At 41.2% G+C, this 24,010-nt stretch overlaps 1 protein-coding gene across 6 annotated transcripts in view; it reads left to right on the top strand.

Moving 5' to 3' along the window:
- Positions 1 to 24,010, top strand: part of eya (eya transcriptional coactivator and phosphatase 2) — a 546,589-nt gene that overhangs the window by 396,740 nt on the left and 125,839 nt on the right. The gene's annotated exons all lie outside the window — the stretch shown is intronic.

Below are 24,010 nucleotides of genomic sequence, written 5' to 3'. Positions count from 1 at the left end.
ATACGTAAACACTTTAAAGATACGACTGAACTGAAATCGCGAAGTTACTGAAATGGAATGGGGTTAGGAAATACACAAGTTATGCGAAAATCCATGTGTTTCAGTTGGCGCTCTGGTGCCGCCTGTTAGGAAACTAAAGTAGCCCTTTTAGCGTGTTTTGTTACCAAAGCTCCGCGAAATTTCGTAAAACCATGCCAGAAATGTGTGAGGACAACATTTCTAACATCCCCGGCACAATTAACGTGCTTATTTTGAATGTAATTGTAACTGTAATTCTGAGACCTCTGAAGTCATTTCGAAGCCAGCGTTTTCCATAGCGCGAGATATTACACGCGATTTGCCGGGGGTTGCCGTCTGACTGGTTGGCAGCACCAGCGACGGCGAAACGCACTGTATATATACATATACAGTAAAAACTGCATATCCCGGAACCTCTATAAGAAGGAAACCTGTAAATACGGAAAGAAAAGTCCCCCCAGAACGGACCGATTTTATACCTGAAAATGGCCTGCTTAAGGCGGAAACGGAACACCATTTAAAGACCAACTAGATGTTTTTATTCTCAGTAAGACGGAAATTTCTTCCTTTATTTTTTTTCGCTCGCAAGAAAACAATGCAATACTGTAATTGGAACACGCCTCTGTTGCCACTCGCTTATCGGTAACATTGTCGATACTACAATACTCATAGCTGTTACGATTCCGTTTCTTTCTTTCATCTCTTACCCTCTTTCTCCACCTTTCTTTGTCTATTTCTCCTCTGTTCTTTCGTCATCTTTCTATTTTTCTTGTTATCTCTCTTTGTTTTTTTCTTCACTTTTATCTCAATCTTTCTTCACCTCTCTTATCCATCTTTCGATCTTTCTCTTTCCCTCTATGCACATCGCGCTACGACGCCAGGGGTCCCGGGTGCGAAGAGATACGTGCGTACTGTACTACGTTCTTACAATACTGTAAAAAGTGTACCAACATGTTGTGTAGTTACATAATTGTAATCTCTGCTATACTTATTGCGACTGTTTCGCATTTTTATTCATGTATTCATTCGGAAGTTGAATATCTAGAAAAAAGACGTATAAATGTGTTCCAAATTAATTAATAACTTCAGTTTTAATTACATATTCAATGAATAAAAATAATACAAAATTCTGGTGGTATGGAACACACAGTGCGAAAAAACTATATGAATGAAATGCATCCTCTTTCAGTCCAAAAATGTTTTTCTCTCGTTTCAGGGATGGTTCAAATGTATTTCTTTCTCTTTTTTTTATTTCTTTACAACGGAAAGGGTGTTTAAGAGGTGATGAACTGATGATCATTCAAATTGAGAATGGGCAGTAAAAACGTAGTCGAAAGAAGGTGAAGTTGCAAAAAAAAGCCGTTAAGACCTAAAAAAAGGCTAAAAAAGGACCAATAAGCCAAAAAACGCCGAAAAAGGCAAAAAAAGGACAAAACCCACCTTTTTCTGGCCTACAATGACCCAAAATGAACATATATTATGTTGGGCCTCGTCTTCGGACACTAGGAAAAAAAGTATTTTTCCTCAACTTCCAAGCCCTAATTATAAGTAATGCAAAATGTAAATCTGTCTTTCCATTATTTTCTACAGCGCTCTATACTGTACTTAAAGTCAACCCTGTATAAGAAGGAAAACTGTTAAGACGGAAAATTTTGCTCAGAACTATCATGTTCCGGGATAGACAGGTTTTACTGTAGTAAAAAATAATAAAAGACTGCATAAAGTATGTAGCTCAGATCAAAACACATCAATTGATACAATAAAGTAGCGGCACAGCTCGACGTAATACTTTGGCTTTACCTTTACGTAGAAAAATGCTACAAACTGCAAACCTGATTCTTAGCAAAGATCAACAAATACGTTTCAGTGCATTACTTTTCTGTGCGTGTGTGGATGCGAATAAGCCTCTGGTATGCCGGAGTAGAAACACTTTTCGCTATCGCCGGTCGCTTCCCAGGTACCGAAGGCAAAACATTCACACGACTCGGGGTCTTTCTGCACGTGCAGCAATTATTGTTATCCTCCATGACGACTCAGGGAGTGCGTATTCAGCACGCATCGCGGCCTGGAAAATAAATGCAGGGCAGTGTTGCCAACTTGGAGGATTTTTTAGAACCATGTTTTTCAGGTTAAGGCTTACGGATCTAAAATGTTGTGAACTTCTCATGTTAATATTTCGTGAAGTTTGTTATAAAAGAACACTACTGTATTTTGGGAGGACTCCAGTGCCATCCCCTTCGAGACTCCCAAGCTCGTATGCCTGTTGCCCCACGTATATTTCGATCCAACACACTAATACATCCAAAAGTTGCACATCAACTTTTGGATCCCATTTCTTATAAGTTCCATAAAGATGTAACAGTAACTGAAATAAAGTTAAATTCAAATTAGAGTAAAAGTAAGTGTAATTAACAGTGTTTGGAAGTAACTAGTTACTTGTGGTGACAAGTGACAGTTAATTTTTGGAGCAATTTAACTGTAACTAGTTGATTTTAAAGTTAAATGAGTGTAATATAGCACCTCTTTGCAGAAGAAGTTACGTTACCAACACTTACGTCACGACACTTATTTTGGTAACGTGTTGGAAGAGCCAAATTTTGGATCTCGTTCTCAACCATGTCTCTTCTCTGGATGCTAAGGTGAAAGGAGCAACGTGCTAAATGTATAACATTTTTTTCTCGCAAAATATAAATTTGGTATTGTTTCATTTCGGTACGGAACGTGGACCGGATTTAAATTGATCCGGAGAAAAAGAGTTCCTGAACCGTATTTAAACTCATCCGAAAAAAAATGGTTCCTGGACCGAATTTAAATACTTTACAGATAGAAAGCTTATTTGCGGTCCAGAACCCATTTACGCTTGCTGATTTTCTCTCCTGGACCGGAATTGAATTTATTTAAAATTCCTGGAACTTGAACAACCCGGACTCTACAACTGCTGGAAAGTGAACGCAATATGTTTACCGCGCAGCCGATTTCGCTAAACGGCGCGTCTTTGTATTCATTAAGTGCCTAATCAGCTGGAAGCGTGACAAGTATATTAGAAGGATGATATTATCAAATGAGTGTTGGTAAAAAAGAATAAACACACGCAAGGGGACATATGTGGCGATTTGTTTGATGAATAAAACCTGCTCTGTTACATCATGCCGGCTGAATAGAGTTGAAATACTACGAACTGACGCAAGGTCCAGATGCCTTAGTATCATATCTAGGAGTAGCTTCTGTGATCTTTGAACTTTGATGTTTTGAAGAAGTGTTTACTCGTCGTTTTGATTCCCGCAGGAAATGATACTCGGTCGGATGCTGCAAAGCTAGAGATACGAGATGTTTTATATACGCAAAAAAGTTCAGTTGCATCATCATCTCGAGGTTTTAAACTTCGCATATTTTTTTTTGATCAGCAGAGCTGAAAGAACGTATTCTCAATGGTTGTATTAATTGGCGATATCTCGGAAGATGCATAAGCTGTAGGGATTATATTTGGTGGACTGAATTGACTGTTTTTACGTCTTGTTTTCTGCCACTTTTGGCTAACCGCGACTATCAGTGATGATATTGACAAAGAACCCATGCTAACCACTCCCCTACTGAGGTCGGCTCTTGCCGTGGATACGGTGAGAAAGATCCGGTTTAGCATTTCATATAATTTCGTTTCTTTCAGGTATATCTGAAAGTGTTGGTGCTACTCTGTTTTGTATGGTTGGGTTCAGGTCTCTAAGAAGGTTTTGCAATTCCTCCTTTGAAAATATTTTTTACACGGTATATTTTTATATATCGTTGCATCAATACCAGAACCACGAATGTGCTAAATCTTCATTTCAGATAAAAGCATTTTATTATTCAACGTCCTGGCGTGAAAAAGCAGGGTTTGATATTTGTATGAGTGTTGTCATCGGTAAAACGAGCGGGCCATTGCATAAAAATCGGTTTTGCAATGCCAATTGATAATGATAATCAGTTTTATAAGCAACTGCAAAGAGCTTCAGAACAAGATGAAGATGGTATTTTGAAGGACAACCCAATACTAAGAGAAAGTTGTTTCACAAAAATGTGAAACTTTTTTTTTTGGCTAATTAAGAAAATCTGAAAATTAAGAATTGTATTTAAAACCTTTCCACCTTCACTGTGTTTAAATTTCATCACGATTGGACAAAGTTTTTTGTTTATATAATTTCAAAGAGAGCGGTCGTTTGGAAGAAGACACCATAGAACAGGCACGGTCAAAAATCGAATACGTACTGTAGGAAAATTTGGTTGCCGTAGCTTAATGAAGAATTCAATTGGCTAAATTTCGATGTAGCTTGTTTTTATGTAGGTCTATTGGTTAGTTTTTAATTGGAGTCCAAACTCGATTAATCCGATAGTAGAAGTGCTCAGAGGTCTAGGAGCACAAAAGACTTCAACCCCAGAAAACTTATTTCCCAATATCCCTTCGAATGAATTTTCTATCGAAAAGTTGTAAATATGCAACCGAAACCTTTCCATAGCGAAATGTTTCATCGCCAGATCTTCACACTCCAGCATAGGGACGTGAAACCATCCCAAAAAAAGTATATATAATTTCCAAAACAAGTTATACTTGTCGTTAGGGCGTCTGACTACCATGCGAGAGACCCGAGTTCGATCCCCGGCTGGTGAGAACCGTGATTTTTTCCCCACATGTTCAAGCGGATCCGGCGCCCACAAGACGTTGTATAATGTGGGCGCCAGGGGCGTGGTGCTGATCACATCATCCCCACCTTCGGCCGTGATCAAGAAAGTGCGGGGCACCCCCTATACGCCTCCATGGAGTGGTGCAAAGCACAGGGGAGCACTTTACTTTTTTACTTGTAGATGCCATAAACACAGCTCCAAATCCTGGTGCTGTTTTTCACTTCCTCCTTCTTCGAGTGGACCTATTTCGGTGCAATTAAGAAGCCATTGGCTGTTTGCTTTCCTTCGTATTCGCGTATGGGCGATGTCTTGGGCAAGCAATGAGACCTGTTTCAAGAACTTTGGACCACTTCTCAAGAATAACATCTCTAAGGTCAATACACCTTGTGAACTTGTTTTGCTTTAGCAGCGATCTTTCCGGTCCTCGTCCTTCCATCCCCACGGTAGCCGATTTGTAAAAGTTCCCTAAGCCTTTTTTACATCGATATCCACCGCTGGGTACTCTCATTCATGCTACGTCACCAAATCCCTGCTTTGGAAACATCTGTTCATGCACTTATAATTTTGTTCCTTGTGCCATGCAATGCAAAGCTAATCAATTTCCATGCAAAATATTTTCTTAAATAAATTGCAGTTCTTATTTATCTATCGCTAGAACAGATACATACATATTAGAGATGGACAAATCCGGATCCGATATTCGGATTATCCAAAATGATTGAATATCCGAATGAGTGCATTATCCGGACAGCTTTATAGTTTATCCGCTTTACGGGCTATCCACATATTCTTCTATTCGTCATTTTCGTATTTCACTGTACATATTTTCCACAAACCCTTCATCAAATCTCTTCTATCCGGACATTGGAATTATCCGCATGTTCAGATTCGTATATCTGAATATTAGGATCATATCGGATAATTTTAAATCCAAATATCCGTTATCCGGATATTGTGGCCATCCCTAATACGCATGTACCAACTTTGCTAAGTCCTCAAGCAGGGTGTTTACCAGTTAAGAATGTCTAAAAAGAGTCAAGAAGTTATCCTTGTGGTCAAGAATTTTTCATTTTTTTTTACTGTATATTGAATTTACATTGTTATATACCAGTACTAGAAGACTTAGGTGGACAGGCCATGTGGCACGAATGGGAGAGGAAAGAAGAGTTTACAGGATTCTTGTTGGGAGACCTGATGGGAAGAGACCTGTAGGAAGGCCAAGACGAATATGGAGGTATAACGTTGAGATGGACCTGAAGGAAATCGGTAGGGATGGAAAAGAGTATATAGATCTTGCTCACGATAGGGACAGATGGAAGGCCTGTGTTGCTGCAGCCATGAATCTTCGGGTTTAAGAAGGCTAGAGAGTTAGTTAGTTAGTTATATACCAGTACTGGGAATTGATAAATTTGAATATTTTGAAATCAAAAATTTTGTTGAGTGTGAAGTTTTGTAAAAGTATTAAATAAAGTAATGTAGCCATTCCCCATCCAGGATGAAGTGTGAAGCATTAATAATTAAAGCAAGTCAAGTCTAAATCTATTGTTAAAGTACAGCTTCAGTTTTCATTCGGCCTTGTGGTAGAGGTTTTTCATTGAATAAAAATATATGTTTTCTTAATTAAGTAGGGGGCGATAAAATAAATGTTAAGAAAAAAGGGAGTGATGTCAAGAAGTAAGAAAGAAAGATTAATAAAAAGCCATAAAAGAGTCAAGAATTTTGGATCTGTTATTTTGGTAGACTCCCTGCGGAGTTATTTTCTGTTGTGGAAAAACAAGAACTAACTCCAGTAGGAAGTGACATATCAGGAGGGTGTGCGAACTCTGTATAGACACTCGTATGTACATGGAGGCATATCAAAGATCATTCAATGCGTAGAATAATAATTGTTGATATGGAAAATGTAAAGCAGTAGTTGTCATATTGCATTTTATACATGTTTTGAATCAGTGGCGTATGCTGACTCCAAAACCTGGACTAGCTCACTATGACACGTGGTCCTAGACTGTGGAGGAAGAGAGAAGAAGTGGTTAGGCACACACATTTTGCTTTCTTTTGACTTCTTCGGGTAAGCTACGTTGTCATCCCAACAGCAGTCAGGTTGCAAACTTCTAAGAATTAGGTTGCCAACTCCTACGAATTCAGGTTGCCAACTCCTACGAATTCAGGTTGCCAACTCCTACGAATTAAGGTTGCCAACTCTTAAGAATTAAGGTTGCCAACTCATAAGAATTCAGGTTGCCAACTCATAAGAATTCAGGTTGCCAACTTCAGAATCGCCAATGTTTTCTTAATGAAATGAGTAAATTTTTTCACAGTTTCTAATCGATTTCTTCTGTATTTCACTCTATAGGCTTCTGGCTTCGCAGTTAGCCTAGAATGTAAGCTCCAGGTTTTGATGGTTCTACTTTTACTGTAGATTGGTGTAATTTACGTCGGTTATTGTACTTTTATCATGTTTTATTTCACTCATATGAGATTATGTAGGAAAAACTACAAAACTGTTTGCGAAATACATTCATTAACTTTTAAGAAATTTACCCTTTTTCTCCCGTTCGTGGCTTTAAAATTTCCTTCCAGTTACCATTATTGGCCCAGACCCACTGATGCTCCTTTCAGGCGAGTAGGGTGCCGTTTGCCTTCGGGGGTTGCTGACCATTCGGCGTTTTTTTCTTTGTCTTTGAGCAAGGGGATGGGTAGCCGAGAGGGGTGGACTTCCGCTCCGTCATGCAAAACAAGTGCTCCTCTTTGACCTCAAGGACTTGTCCTTTCTTGGATCAGTGTTGCAATATGACGAAAAATTAACCTTTTGGGGTATATAATTAGCCCAGAGAGGTAGAAATGGAAATCTGGGGATTTATTCGCAATTTGGGATGTGAGGCCAAGTGATTTATCCGGACACCACCAAACATTTCACAAAGGCCCATTTTGTGGTCATATTGGCACTAAATGTATCTTTACATCACCCAAACCGTGCCTCTATACCTCCAAGAGGTACATTTCTGCTTAAATCCTGGAAAGGCCCGTGCAATGTAATATAAACAATCCTTTTCCTTGCCCAAATTCGTTCTTCCCATCGAAAAATGAGAACAAACAGGGAAAATTTGGTGTTGGAGGGGAAATTATGTTTCCATAAGATGGCAACATTGCTGTGGACGGTCAGCATGGAAGGGCATACCCCACAAGCTGTGGTCTTGTCACCATCAATGCTCAAGACAGTTCCACATCTGGTTCCGAGTCCAGTTCATCTTCTGGAGCTCGTTAACTCCAGAATGAACAAAAGATTTTCAATTTCCTTTCGACTTTCGTTACGAGAATACTGTCACCCATGCTTGTACAGTGTCTTTAGCATGACATGTCGGCTATATTTTACGTTTTATTCGAACGAATTTTACTGTGCATCGATTTTGCACTCATCTGAGCACTGCATGTGACTTGAGCCCAGCTTCATTTACTTACTGGGGAAACAAAATATTTCACGTCATCACACCAAATATTACGTTTGTGCCTCGTACACAATGAGAACGATCACGATGTTGAAAATTAAAGAAAACATGAAACAGCAACATGCATGCTTTAGCCACTTCATCAAATAGGCTACCAACCAACTTTTAGTAGGTTTCTATGCCAATCAAAGTGAAGACTACTATTGTCAGGGTAGTATCAAGGTTTGTGGAAGGCACCTGGGCAAAATATTTTGTGCCCCCCCCCATTTTTTATTATTGTTTACTAGGAGCTTTATTAGCTCAATATGTTAACCACCAATTTTCAGCAGTTGAAATGGTAGACCTGATTTTAGACTCAATAGTCATTCACAATCGAACATATCGCAGATAGGTTTGCAGGGAGAATAGCACAGTAAAATAAAGTTACAGCACGAAAATTGTAGCGCTATAGCAGCAGTAAATTCTGCGTCTAAATGTCTACAGTACCCATATTATGAGGAGTGAACACCGTAACTACAATATATAGTAAATACTATAAGGGGGTTCAGACGGAAACAGAGAACTGAGCAGTAGACTGTACTTACGTATATAAATGATATTATTTACAATTAAGAGTAAATATGTCACTACATATGCACGGTCCATCTACTGGACAATTACCGACAGGTTCATTGTTGAAATTGTAGTAACTACACTTTCTTCAAGAAAATTCCCAAAGGCTTAACAGTAGACACACTTTTCTTGTCTTTTTCGCCGAAAATTCATCTACTATATCATCGAAGTTCAATTCACGAAGAAGTTCATGTTCAATGCTTATTAAGCAAAGATTGGATAAGCGATTCTGGCCCATGGTAGCACGAAGCCTGTTTTTTACTAATTTCATTTTTGAGAAAGATCTTTCTCCGCTGCAGTTTCTTACCATTAAAACCAAATATATTCTAAAGAGAATTTCAGCATTGGGAAATGTACTGCGGAATGGGTCCTTGCATACAATATTATATGTACATAGACAGTTCCATTGGGATGTCTTCCTGATGTTTAACATTGCTACTGCTTAGAACTCTCTCTCAGTTCTAATATGATGTCAATGTCATTAACGAAAGAAAGTTATGTGTTTCGTAGGGTTATTTATTATCTTAATCGCATCTGAGAATTGATTGTTTGAATAAGTGTGCGTTATTTCCACACCACAGCCAAATCAATCCATGGTATAAAGTATACTGAGCTTCAGATATCTACAAACAGATCCACTGAGAGCTGTTCTACAATTGGGTCCAGAAGAGTGTAGACATACGACAATATTGAAGTTTTTTTGATCTTTCAAATACAACTTCGTATGTAATTTTTCACAAGTATAGCCAGCTGGTTAAAAGCTTCCATTTGGTGGGGGCCCGTGGGCAAATGCCCCAGTTGCCCATAAGTTAATCCGCCCCTGACTATAGTACTATAGTAAGTGGCTAATGTTTGCTTATTTGTGTTATTTAGCATCGCTTTTATGATCAAGAACGTCTCTCACTTTGGGCTCCGACTACGGGACGCAGGTTCGAGTCTCCTGAGGGAAGCGGAACAACTTTTCTCCTGAGATTTCTGCCTGTGTATGGGACCGGTGGCCCTCCATCATCGTGAGGAATTTGGGGAGCTACGAATGAGTAGCATAAGCCGGTCACGGAAATCTACAACAATGACTTCGTCTTGCTGACCACACGTCATCCCGTAACTGGTTGGAGTGAGTTCGCAGTTGGGAGCGAGGCCGGCAGTCCAGTGTTGTCACATGAAGGGAAATTAACTTTTCCCTTTTGCAGGGAAATTTTGACAGAATTTTTAGCCAAAAGGGAAAAGTTAATTTCGATTAAAAATACCACAGTTTCAGGGAAATTTTAAGGACATCTGACTCTATATTATTACAGTTTATGTTAATTTCCAATTTCATATCCACATTTTTATTTTTTCCCGTTCCTTTTTATTTCTGTTCCTGTGAATACAAGCCTGTATATAATATTTCTGTTAAGTTTATTGTACGTCGATTTCATGCACCTTCGGATAATAGTAACGGAGGATTACGGATTTAATGGATTTCTGACCAGGATTCAAACCTGTGACATCTAGCCAGGAAGCGATGAGATTGACATGTATGTGAAATATTTGTTTAACATTTTTTTATTCATACGAACATGGACCAATGGAAATAGACCACCACCACTTATAATAATAATAATAATAATTACAGCTGGTTCGGATGCTACTACTACCAGTAGTTATGATTATCATTATTATTATTGACATAGTGATGCACCTGGTTGTATGATAGTGCTCATCACTGAAATAAATGATTTTCTTAGGTGAAAAGAAAAATTGGTCCCTTTGGAAAGGGAAATTGTGCCCTCATATTGTGGCAACACTGCAGCAGTCTGTAGGTAGGCCCTGGCCCTCACGGGTTGTTTATGCTCAGAAAGGCTAATGGGCACTGGAGGTCCAGGGGTGTGTGGAGGAGAGGCAAGGTGAAGCTCCAAAAGCGCGTGACCTTGACTGGTCTATATTCATGTTTAGTGGAGTACTTTGTTTAGCTCATCGGATTTGTAGTGAAATTGGACTGGCGTGCCAGGATTCAAAACCGAGACAGCACGTGCCAGATGCCGCAAACTTCCTCTGCCGCCAGTCCTATTACTCGGATCTGGCAGAGGCAAAAAGGGATTCTTGATGTTCAGTGAGGAGTTGTGCTCATCCATTGCCCAGAAGAGCATGGTTGGAATACCGTTGGGGGATGGTTGAAAGTGCGATGGAGTTGTTTGGATGCCGCAGCCTGAACGATTGTCTTTGGGGAAATTCCTGAACTTCCTGTTGACTTTTGTCGTCATCACTCGTGTGAACATTTCTTTAGAATTTATATAATTTATTTATCTCGATGTTTTCATGGCGAAATTCAAGTTGTACCTCCTGTTCTTCCACTTAAATCAAGTACACATTTTTTGCCCTATACAACAGCCCCCCCCCCCACACAAACACCGACAGATGGATAAATACATATAAATGTAGCTATTGACTGATTGTACATAATCATTATTCTGTTTGCAAGACTGGGGTGACCTTGAGACACCCAAATTTCAACCTTCTTTCCACGTTTTATATACACCCTAGACCATTAACCTAGGTCACCTATTTCTAGGGGTGTGCGGGACAGAATTTTTTGGGTCGGGACGGGAAATGTTCGAAATTTCCCGAAGCTCTTGAAATCTCGAATTCTGCACGTCATTTTTCACCTACGTGATTGTTTTTGCATTTCTGGAATAAAAACTAGCAATTGTTTTTGCATTTCTGGAATAAAAACTAACAATTTACGATAATTTCCACACACTCACAATGCAGAAAACGTCCAGAATTAACGACTTTTCAAAATGTCCATTCGGTATTTCCCGACTGCTCGGGATCCCCAAAAGTCGGGAAATCATTTCCCGAAGTCGGGATCGGGACGGGAAATTTTCGGGATCCCGCACACCCCTAGATATTTCCCATGCTTGTGACAATTTCACCTGAGAACATGAATCCTCAAGTTTATCTGTTTAAAAAATCTACTAATGTTTCACGGTGGAGGTACATGTCACCGGTAATAAAATCGGGACACCCAGAGCTTTGAATACCTGTTTCCCTACAAGGCGTCATGTGTCATGCCTATCTCTACGGCGGTTGAAGGAGTTGCCATTGAAAATTTGCTATTAAAATCCACTAATCGGCGTTCAGTTAGGTTGATTGATTGATTTGCTTTATTTTACTTCGCTTTTTGTGCCACTTTTGGCTAATTTGCGAAGATGGGAATGACATGATGAAATTGATGAATACGTGTAGACACTCAAAAACATCCATGTCCAGGACAGGATTCGAACCCAGGACTCCTGGCGTCGTAGCGCGATGTGCTAACCAGTTAGGCAACACACAACGACTTACAGGGAAGCGAGAATTTCAGGACCTAGGCACAGATAAATGTATATAAGCAGATCTTCATGTAAGGCAGGAAAACCGGTGCACGTACCTCCCACTGGGAACCGCCATTCTCAAGAAGTTTTGTAATAATCCGCTAGGAGGCCGCTCTGTGACGTAGGTGTCTCATTTTTATTGCCGGTGACCGTACATTGTACAGTGGTTCAAATTTCACTTTGAAGGTCCAGTTTGTCTGGCCAGAAAATGGACCTAAAACATCTCCTGTTTACAGCATATTATACAGGGTGTCTCATAAGTAATAGCGCAAACTGACACAGGTGAAAGTACACGATAATAGAAGCAAAAAACAGTTTTCGAGATAATCGCGAATGGCGAATGTGTGGTTACAAGCCGTCATTGATTGCATTTTGTAAACACCGAGTGCTTTACTCCTTGCGCGGTCCGAGGTTTGCTCTTTTTACAAAACAGAACATTTCCGAGAGGTGGCGGCGTTGTAATCAAAGAGAACATTTCCGAGAGGTGGCGTTGCAATCAAACAGAACATTTCCGAGAGGTGGTACGGCGTGTACCCACACATTCGCACTGTAATCACACATTCGCGATTATCACGAAAACGGCTCGTTTGCAGACCCATGTTTACTGAGACTTTTGTGCTTCTATTATCGTGTACTTTCACCTGTGTCAGTTTCCGCTATTACTTTTGAGACACCCTGTATGCCCCACCCAGGAAATAAATTCTAGATTCGCCTTTATTGCCTTGGCTTATTTGGTTCAGTGGTGAGGGGGGGGGGGTTGTAAGCCCCAGCAACCCTCCTGTTGTTTCGCACCCCATGCCCGGTAAGGAAAGGTCCTCATCGTCGTCTTTGAGTCAAACAGACATGAGCGCAGAAGCTAGATCCTTGGATTCAATGAACCTAAACAGGTTCTCCAAGAGACGGAAGAGTGTAAATATTGGATAGAGTAGCTCGGGTACTTGATGGCTTGCCAGCATTGACTGAAGTGATCTGGATGTGTCTGTCGTGAGGTGGAAGTGATGAAAGCTACTTCTACCGGGTCCGTGTTTTCAATGCCTTTGTTCAAATTTATCAAGAAATGTCGTTCACATTGGTGTCCTCTTCATGCTGTGAAAGGAATGGCCTTAAGATCAGGATAATGGATATCTGGATTTCAAATTATCCGATATCTGTTTCCAGGCTGTCTACCAGTCAAGAAATTATGCTTTTGATCAAGAAACTCGAGCGTCTTTGGGGGAAAAAGTATGGAGTGCTGCGAATACTTTGGTGGGTGTTGGAAGTATGTAGACAAATCTCTATTTTGAAGGGAAGGGTGACGTCACACTTCAAGGGTGAGATGTCGCAACTTACTAAATGACGTCAACATCGCTTCCCGGCAGGTTGATGGCTCTCTGAATGCAACATTTCTTCGTTTTGTGTTCCGTTTACTGAGGAGGATTTGTTTTTGCGTCTCAATCGAAGCCGAACACCGAGGCAGTGTTGCCACATGAGGGGAAATTTCACATTTTCAGGGAAATTTGGACAAATTCAAGCAAAGAGGGGATTTCAATGACCTCAGGGAAGACATCAGACTCGGAGCAGATTTTTTTTTATGCTCCTTCTTGTTTCAGTATGAGCCTATACCTATTTCTATTTTTTTTTTGTTTTGTTTTACGTCGTGCTGATCTCCGTGACGGAGTGGTTAGCACATCGCGCTACGACGCCCGGAGTCCCTGGTTCGAATCCCGGCCTGAGCATGGATGTTTTCGACTGTCCATGAATTTCATCGTGTCATCACTCATCCCCATCTTCGCAAATTAGCCAAAAAGTTGCAAGCAATCAGGCAATGTATTTTACGTCGCATTTCTGTGCCTTTGGATAATAGAAACGATGAAGATGGGCAATTACTGGATGCCTAACCAGGGTTCAAATCTTGGATATCTGACCAGGAACTCAAGGAAGCGATGGGGCTCACATGTATGTGAATACATTGTTTAACAATTTCCATTCATCTGAACATGGGCGAACGGAAATACTACTACTACTACTACCACCAGTGGCGGCGATTGGCTGGGCACAATCAAGAAACAGGTTGCCAACTCCTAAGAAATCAGGTTGCCAACTCACAAGCAATCAGGTTGCCAACTCATAAGAAATCAGGTTGCCAACTCCAGAATCAGCATCATCATCTCACTGATCTGAATATTTACAATTTCTGATCAATTTTTCTCCTGTATTTTATTCTCTAGACTTCAGGCTTCGCAGATAGCCTAGAATATACGCTCCTGATTGTTATTATTTATTATTATATAAAGGGGGAAATTTAGTCCAAAGAGGGAAATTTTATCCCTTGGGAAGGGAAATTTTACCCCAAGATTGTGGCAACACTGCACCGACCAGAGAGGGCTCGAAGGAAGAGGGAGTAGGGAGAGAAGGAAGATGACGAAAATGAGGGGCAGGAGAGCCAAAGCAAAAACCGCCTGTTTCCCCTTTTTATTGGGTTCTCAGGCGCTGAGTGGTCGGGGGGAGAGAGACAGTTGGTGCTTTTCCTGAAGTAGCGCTGGAGGTCGTAAAAACGAAGGTTGTTATCAAGAAGAGAGCCTACTCTCCGGGCCGCTTTGGAGGAAACACAGGGGAGCTACCGAGATGATGCCTCGAGATAAAAGTCCCGATTTAGGATCAGCTGGTGCAGCGTATGGTCTGTTTTCCTGTGATGGTAAGATTCCCCCGACTTTCTTACCGAGCTTGGGAGGTCTTGGGTTTGTTTCCCCCGTCCTTCAGAGGATTTCCATCAGCTTTCTTGTCGGTCGCTCCAGGCAAGTGCTACTTCTCTGTCATTTTCTACACTTCCCCTCTCGAGTCCCTTTATCATAATTGATTGATTTGGTCAGTGACGTATACTGACTCCAAGATCTGGGCTATCTCACTATGTCACGTGGTCCTAGGCTATATCACCACCCTCGGTTCCTTCGAGAAAACCAAACTCCCGTGAGGAAACGAGGCTGATGTGACCGCGCAGTGGAGCATTCTATAGATAGTCCTATGCGTCTCGAGAATGTTCATTGAAAAATACAGATGTTACAATTAAAACCAGCATGCTTCTAAGAAACCAGATGAAGTTATATATTAACATGAGTTTTATTGCACGTATTGAAAACAAATTGAAAAATATAATAAGGTTAACAAAATCTTTTGGAACCATTCTCTCGTTCCATTAATTCATCTAAGTTAAATTAAAGACACATACCAAACACCAATTAGACTTAACGAACTCTACCTTACATGAATAACGCTAGTGTACGGACAGTGTATCAGATCGGCGTGCTACCCAGAACTCGAGTGCTTCAGCCTTCCTGGTAGCTCTTGAACACTCGAGCTCGTCTTGTGCAGCACCAATCAGATCACGCCTAACGTCATCTCTACTTCTTATATTTAACCCTAGAGTTCGTTAGTGTACACATCATCTTGAAAGACCCGTTTATATAACAAAGTGGTCTTAGCTATGAATAGAAATATATTTACCAACTCCTAAGAAATCAGGTTTCCAACTCCAAAGAAATCAGGTTGCCAACTCATAAGAAATCAGGTTTCCAACTCATAAGAAATCAGGTTGCCAACTCATAAGAAATCTGGTTGCCAACTCATAAGAAATCTGGTTGCCAACTCATAAGAAATCAGGTTGCCAACTCATAGGAAATCAGGTTGCCAACCCATAGGAAATCAGGTTGCCAACTCCTAAGGAATCAGGTTGCCAACTCATAGGAAATCAGGTTGCCAAATCATAGGAAATCAGGTTGCCAACTCATAGGAAATCAGGTTGCCAACTCATAGGAATTCAGGTTGCCAACCCATAGGAAATCAGGTTGCCAACCCATAGGAAATCACGTCGCCAACTCATAGGAAATCAGGTTGCCAACTCATAGGAAATCTGGTTGTCAACTCCTAAGAAATCAGGTTGCCAACTCCTAAGAAATCAGGTTGCCAACTCATAGGAAATCAGGTTGCCAACTCATAGGAAATCTGGTTGCCAACTCCAGAATCACCATCATCTCACTGATATGAATAATATTATTTACAATTTCTGATCGATTTTTCTCCTGTATTTTATTCTCTAGGCGTCAGGCTTCGCAGATAGCCTAGCTAGCCTAGAATATACACTCCTGGATTTGGTAACACTGTTAGGCCTTGCTTCCATGTTAATAAAAATAATCGAATGCTGACCAAGGCAAAATTTATTGTAGAAAAAATTATACACTAAAACGTAACGTTTCCACCCTCTAACAGGGTATTCTTCAAAGATGTTTTAGTGTATATTTTTTTTCTATACAACACATTTTGCCTTGGTCGTTTGATTGATGTGCCACTTTTGACTAACAGCGCGGTACGACGCCAGTGGTCTCGAGTTCGAATCCCGGCATGGGTATTTGTGTGCCCCGTAATAATTTTCATTCCATCAACACTCATTCTCATCTTCGCGATTAGCCAAGAAGTGGCAGAAAGGCGATGTAAAATAAACCAAATCAACTACAACCACTTTTGACTAACCGCGAAGATGAACATGAGTGGTGATGATGACATGATAAAATTGATGAAGGGACACTCAACAAAGAACAACCAGGCCGACATTCGAACCCGTGGCCTCTGGCGTCGTTGTGCGCTGTTCTATCCATTGGCGTAATTTAAGGGGGGCACTTGTCCCGTCCCTCCCCCCAAAAAATCAGGTTTGTTGATGAAAATTTACAAGTTAGGAGACCCGAGGAGGAAAGTAATAAAGAATAATATTTGTGATTTCGCAAACGTCACAGTTATTTAGCAAATAATCCTGGACGCTGTTTTTATTGGGTGGAAAACTTTTCGAGTCTCTTCCCCAAAAGTTAAGACACAGGTTTGATTCTACCCCCAAAATTAGGCCCAGTGTGATTCTGCCCACTCACAATTAGGCCCAGTGTGATTCTGCCCACTCACAATTGGGCCCAGTGTGATTCTACCCCCTCAAAATTAGGCCCAGTTTGATTCTGCCCACTCACAATTGGGCCCAGTGTGATTCTACCCCCTCAAAATTAGGCCCAGTTTGATTCTGCCCACTCACAATTGGGCCCAGTGTGATTCTACCCACTCACAATTGGGCCCAGTGTGATTCTACCCATTCACAATTAGGCCCAGTGTGATTCTACCCCCTCAAAATTAGGCCCAGTTTGATTCTGCCCACTCACAATTGGGCCCAGTGTGATTCTACCCCCTCAAAATTAGGCCCAGTTCGATTCTGCTCACTCACAATTAGGCCCAGTTTGATTCTGCCCACACACAATTGGGCCCAGTGTGATTCTACCCCCTCAAAATTAGGCCCAGTTTGATTCTGCCCACTCACAATTAGGCCCAGTGTGATTCTGCCCACTGACAATTGGGCCCAGTCTGATTCTACCCATTCACAATTAGGCCCAGTTCGATTCTGCTCACTCACAATTAGGCCCAGTTTGATTCTGCCCACACACAATTGGGCCCAGTGTGATTCTACCCCCTCAAAATTAGGCCCAGTTTGATTCTGCCCACTCACAATTAGGCCCATTGTGATTCTGCCCACTGACAATTGGGCCCAGTCTGATTCTACCCATTCACAATTAGGCCCAGTATGATTCTACCCCCTCAAAATTAGGCCCAGTTTGATTCTGCCCACTCACAATTAGGCCCAGTGTGATTCTACCCCCTCAAAATTAGGCCCAGATTGATTCTGCCCACTCACAATTGGGCCCAGTGTGATTCTACCCACTCACAATTTGGCCCAGTCTGATTCTACCCATTCACAATTAGGCCCAGTTTGATTCTACCCCCTCAAAATTAGGCCCAGTTTGATTCTGCCCACTCACAATTAGGCCCAGTTTGATTCTGCCCACTCACAATTGGGCCCAGTCTGATTCTACCCATTCACAATTAGGCCCAGTATGATTCTACCCCCTCAAAATTAGGCCCAGTATGATTCTACCCCCTCAAAATTAGGCCCAGTATGATTCTACCCCCTCAAAATTAGGCCCAGTTTGATTCTGCCCACTCACAATTAGGCCCAGTGTGATTCTGCCCACTGACAATTGGGCCCAGTCTGATTCTACCCATTCACAATTAGGCCCAGTATGATTCTACCCCCTCAAAATTAGGCCCAGTTTGATTCTGCCCCCTCAAAATTAGGCCCAGTCTAATTCTGCCCACACAAAATGAGGCCCAGTTTGACTCTGCCCGTCAAAATTAGGCCCAGATTCATTATACCCCCTCAAATATAGGCCCCAAGTCTGATTCTGCCCCCCTCAAAATTAGGTCCCAAGTTACGCCCATGGTTCTAACCACTCCGCCACGGAAGTCGCCACGAGAGGAAGAGAGAGAGAGAAGGAAGCGACATTCATATTATGAGCTCGATATGGCATTTGGCCGACGACAGAGAATCTTTTTTTCGAAATTTGCTCTTCTTTCGAAAAACCGTTATGATATTCCAAAATCTGTAAACTTACATATGCTTAGAATTCCATCTAGAGCATGCACTTGAATTTTCGCGTGGTTCGTTCTCTGTGTTGTGTAGATATTCGCATTAGTTTAATAGCCTTACGTAGCCACGAAAGTGGTCCGAATTCAACTGCAGGTCCAGTGGGCGTAAATGAAAAAACTCAAGACTGAAGCTGTTGTGTAGATATGCAAGTTTACAGCACATGTAGACTATGATAAATATTTAGACACAAAAGTTTCTTGAATGTTCTGGGAGGATCTATCTTCCGTATTTGCCGGCGTATAAGACAACTTTTTCCTTTAAAAATAGGTCTCAAAAACATGGGTACGATATCGGTATACCTTCAATTCAGATTTAGATGAGGTTTCAAGTGACTTTTAATTTATCTCTGGAGATGAATAATATGTGGGTTTTGACTAAGATTAAAATTTATTCTTTCCTAGTTAGATTACGTAAGTTATTTGTTGAAAGTAGATGTACCAGGAGCGTATATTCTAGGCTAGCTAGGCTATCTGCGAATCCTGCAGTCTAGAGAATAAAATACAGGAGGAAAATCGATCAGAAATTATAAATAAAATTATTCATATCAGTGAAATGATGATTGTGATTTTGGAGTTGGCAACCTGATTTCTTATGATTTGGCAACCTGATTTCCTATGCGTTGGCAACCTGACTTCTTATGAGTTGGCAACCTGACTTCATATGAGTTGGCAACCTGATTTCCTATGAGTTGGCAACCTGATTTCCTATGAGTTGGCAACCTGACTTCATATGAGTTGGCAACCTGATTTCCTATGAGTTGGCAACCTGATTTCTTAGGAGTTGGTAAACTTATTTCTATTCGTAGCCTAGGACCACGTGACAGTGAGATAGCCCAGATTTTGAACTCAGTATACGCCACTGAGATGTACATATTACTTTATATTTTAAATACTGATAATTAATTATAACATTCAGTGATAAAGCTTTTTTTTTTTTTTTTTGGAGTTGGCAACCTGATTTCTTATGATTTGGCAACCTGATTTCCTATGCGTTGGCAACCTGACTTCATATGAGTTGGCAACCTGATTTCCTATGAGTTGGCAACCTGATTTCCTATGAGTTGGCAACCTGACTTCATATGAGTTGGCAACCTGACTTCATATGAGTTGGCAACCTGATTTCTTATGAGTTGGCAACCTGATTTCCTATGAGTTGGCAACCTGATTTCCTATGAGTTGGCAACCTGACTTCATATGAGTTGGCAACCTGATTTCCTATGAGTTGGCAACCTGATTTCCTATGAGTTGGCAACCTGATTTCCTATGAGTTGGCAACCTGATTTCTTAGGAGTTGGTAAACTTATTTCTATTCGTAGCCTAGGACCACGTGACAGTGAGATAGCCCAGATTTTGAACTCAGTATACGCCACTGAGATGTACATATTACTTTATATTTTAAATACTGATAATTAATTATAACATTCAGTGATAAAGCTTTTTCCGCAAAAAAAATGGATAAAAAAGCTTAAACGCCGGGAATACTCCAATTTTTTTTAAATTGGAGCGATTTTTGGAAACTGCTAACATTCTTGAACAAGTCGGACAGGAATGAACGTCCGGCCGCGATCGTTCTTCTCTGCATTTCTGCAAAACAGGGTCAAGTGCAAGCCCTCATTCAACTCGCCGCTGCATAGCTGCAAGTGCACTTCTCACGGCAATTCCAAAGACCGTCTCCCACATCAACGCTTGTCTCGCTCTGCTCTCTCCGCGCCTGATGAATTTATGGGCGACGACACTTGCCATCCGACAGACGCATTGCATTTAACAAAATTGCCCAACCTTGCTCCTCTCCCCATGCCCCCAAGTTGAACGATCCCAGAGGGAATAAGAGTTGGCTGTCTCGGATGGTTTCTGTATAGATGCTGACGGGACTATATAGGAGTGGTTTTGAGACCGAAGCGGCCTTTGAACAATCCAGTCGAAAACTAGAAAACCTTTATAAAAATCGAGGCCAGCCTTGCCGCGCTTTTCAGAACCAAAAATGACGGACGTCAAATTTGGTGAAATCTGGAAGGCATCTTGCTGATACAAACTAAGAATAGATTTCGAAAGTGTGTGTAGGGTAAGTTGGTACATTTTCGATCACAAAAAATTAAATTCAATATAACTTTAAAAAAATAGGCAGCAAAATTACAGTTTTTGTACCAATGAAATGCTTACCTTTTACTAAAGACTCTCACATAATATGACATTTTTAGTTCTGCTACTGTAGACAGCAGAACAAAATTTGGGTCGGATAAAATTAGAATTGTACCTAGGTACAAATCTGATCACCGTGCGGTACAATTTGGATCAACATTTAGTGACGAAAGAGGATCCGTAATATATACTACAGAGCATCCCTACAGAGCATTCCCGCTACGAGACTTGGCGGCAAGCGGCCCGGCGTCAGGGCTTGTCTTTCCCGGCGAACGGTGTCCGCGACAGTCGCACGCTACAGTCTGTTTTTTTTTCTTTCGCTCTCCCTGCCTTCGCTCTCTTTCACTTTCTGTTGACGTTGCAGACTGACGCCAGTATAATCCTCCCTCGGAAGTTGTGTTGTGTCCGTGTGTTCAAGATTGTGGCTTAATATGGCACCACAAAAGTTTACATTACAACAAAGGATTTATCTTGTCGAGTGTTACTTCGGAAAGATGAATTGTGGAGAAGTGCGACGACGTTTTGCAACGAAATTTCCTGGTGTTCCTGTTTCACATAGGACCACTATATTAAACCTCGTAAAAAAGTTTAGAGTAACAGGGTCAGTTCTGAATAAAAGTGGCAAGAAAGACCCACGTGTACTTACTGAGGAAAAACTCGATGAGGACAAAGGTTAGAACAGTCTTCTCGGAAATCTATCCGCCGCCTCTCACAAGAAACGGATGTTTCAAAAACCCTCTAGGTCCCCCGATTTGTCAGCCTGCGATTTTTAATTATGGGGAAATCTAAAAAATATAGTATACGAAGACAATTCGCACACCATCCGTGAGTTAAGAGAGAGTATTGTACGAGAAATCGGGAGAATTACAGTAGACGAACTTGCACGTGTAAATCCCAATTTCCTTCAGAGATGCCAGGAATGTGTTGCAGCAGAGGGACATCATTTTCAACACCTTGTGTAGTCAAGGTTAGTACAGAATATGAAAACTGTAATTTTTAATAGCCGCCTCTACCGATTGTCGCGGATCCCGTTCGCCGGGAAAGATAAGCGCTGACGCCGCGCCGCTTGCCGCCGAGTCTCGTAGCGAGTGTCAGGGAATTCTCTGTACAAGTGCAACTGCTTCTATGGCGTAGGCCTACAGGAGCGTAGGCCTACAGGAGCAAAATAAAAACAAACTGCATGTTCTGTTAGTTTAATAACTCTGTTTGAGTACTCTTCGTTACATAATTCAAAATATAGGAAAAGTATGTATAGCTATGCGTAAAGTATGTAGCACTCCACTCTCTTCCATAACATTGTAAAGTAATGTGAAATATCGTTCAGTGTCTGTTCTGTCTAATCCCTGAGCACAGATCTTGATAAGCCTTGCAGTTTTCTTAACGTCAGTGTGGGATGTCTTCTCATGAATGCCCGAAATAAATCTATTCCAGCAATATTGTTCTCACCCCAAGGGTAGTCACATTATTTTCTACTGCAAAACGGTACGCAACTACCCGCACTTCCTTCGGTGTCAATCCCCATCCTCGCCCTTCCAAATATATCAGTCTCTCCACAATTGCGTCTTCCATCTGCTTGGAGGAAACTATTGGATGGCCAACATCAATCCTGGAAGGGGAAGAAACACCCGCTGCTTCTTGATGTGCCATCGTTACTTTGTTTTGGAGGGCGGCAAATGAATCATGATAAAGTTGCGATGCTCCGCGTATAGATAAGTGTCCCTCTAGATTAATCTGTACGGCATTTTCGAGAACTCGGGACGAATACTGTTGATGTACCCTCTTCGGTATTCGTTTGCGAGGTATCTGTAACAATACATTGAACAACGAATTTACTTTGTGAAGTAATGTGTTGCACGCGTTACGGTAATGGAACTCAAACTGTAAAACTCGCTGATCGAAATTGTACCATTTCCGCCGATCGAATATGTACCACTTTGTGCATGGAAACAAATATTTCTGTAGTTCCCTTATCTCTCACCATATAGCTACACATGTTACATGCTACAGCCACCACATGCTTGTCCACGTTTGACGTGACTTTCACTGTCCTACGTTCACGCATAAACACGGGCACGCAAAATGACAGGCAGACGTTTATATACAAAGCACCTTTTCTATCCACAACGTACTCACCTTGCCATACAAAATTACGTCTGGTTCTCCAGGTTTTCCGTAGAATTTCTCGATGTTTCTGCACAACACACCTGACACCCCACGCAACAACCCTCACTCCTCAAATCAGCGTTGTCAATAACAAGAAGCAAAATATTCGACTTTTTAGAACGGGTGATCGAAATAGTACCTATATCGAAAATGTACCACCCTACCCTATTTTCGCGTTTTATTAGAAATAAGTCGGTGATAATGACGAAATTTTAAAAAGATACTTCATGAAAATCCGGTCCAACAGCATGTTGACAAATCTAAATAAATCACATTGTGAAGCAATTTCTGATTCAGTGGAAAATTTCAAATACCTTGCATTTCCAGTTTACTGAAATTCAGAACGAGACGACCGGGATTTATACAAAATTTTCAATTTGGGAGAGGAGTAAGTTCATATTTATGGGATGCAGACTAAGTGACCATAAGTTGGGTTCTTTTTAAACATTTTAGGGGTGTTTAGGAAATTTTGGAGAGGTGTCGTGCATAAGGCACTGCGAGATGAGACGCTCGTCTCGAGTTTTAAGTAGGACTGGGCCGTTACCACTTTGAACTGATACCCATACTTGAAAATTATAATAATTAAAAGTTATTGATTGCAATAGTGTGTAAGTATCCCACTCTTAATTATATGCATCAATTTACCAAGATTTTTGCTTTAAAATACGAGGATAAATAAAAAAGTAAAGGTAATTTCCACACAAGAAGAAGAACTACACATATCACTTTTCCACATATGCCCCCTTCATGGCGAAGAAGGTTTTTGGTTGCTCACGAAGCCACGTCTGCAACGCCTCTAGTCCTGAACCAACGACCACGCAGCGCCTCCTTCAAAGGGCCGAAGATGTGGTAGAACGGTTCACCCACTCGTACACCTCCTTGAGTCATGCGCTAACAGCCGACGGTGGATGTCTGCCTGTTTGACTCCCTTCGACCACAGAAAGCGCACTACGGTGCGCTGTTCTTCGATGATCCATTTGACCTTTTTGCTCCGCGATACCCGATGAATGGGGCAGTGATGCAGTGTTGCCACAATATGAGGGCACAATTTCCCTTTCCAAGGGGCTAACTTCAGGCCGAAACACACCCGCTCTAATAAAGATCATTACGACTATTACAAATGAAGATTTT

The sequence above is a fragment of the Lepisma saccharinum genome, chromosome 27 (genome assembly GCF_977018435.1).
Source record: "Lepisma saccharinum chromosome 27, izLepSacc3.1, whole genome shotgun sequence".
Taxonomy (NCBI): Eukaryota; Metazoa; Arthropoda; class Insecta; order Zygentoma; family Lepismatidae; genus Lepisma; species Lepisma saccharinum.
The sequence above is the reverse complement of the archived record's forward strand: the minus strand, read 5'-3'. Positions and strand labels throughout refer to the sequence as shown.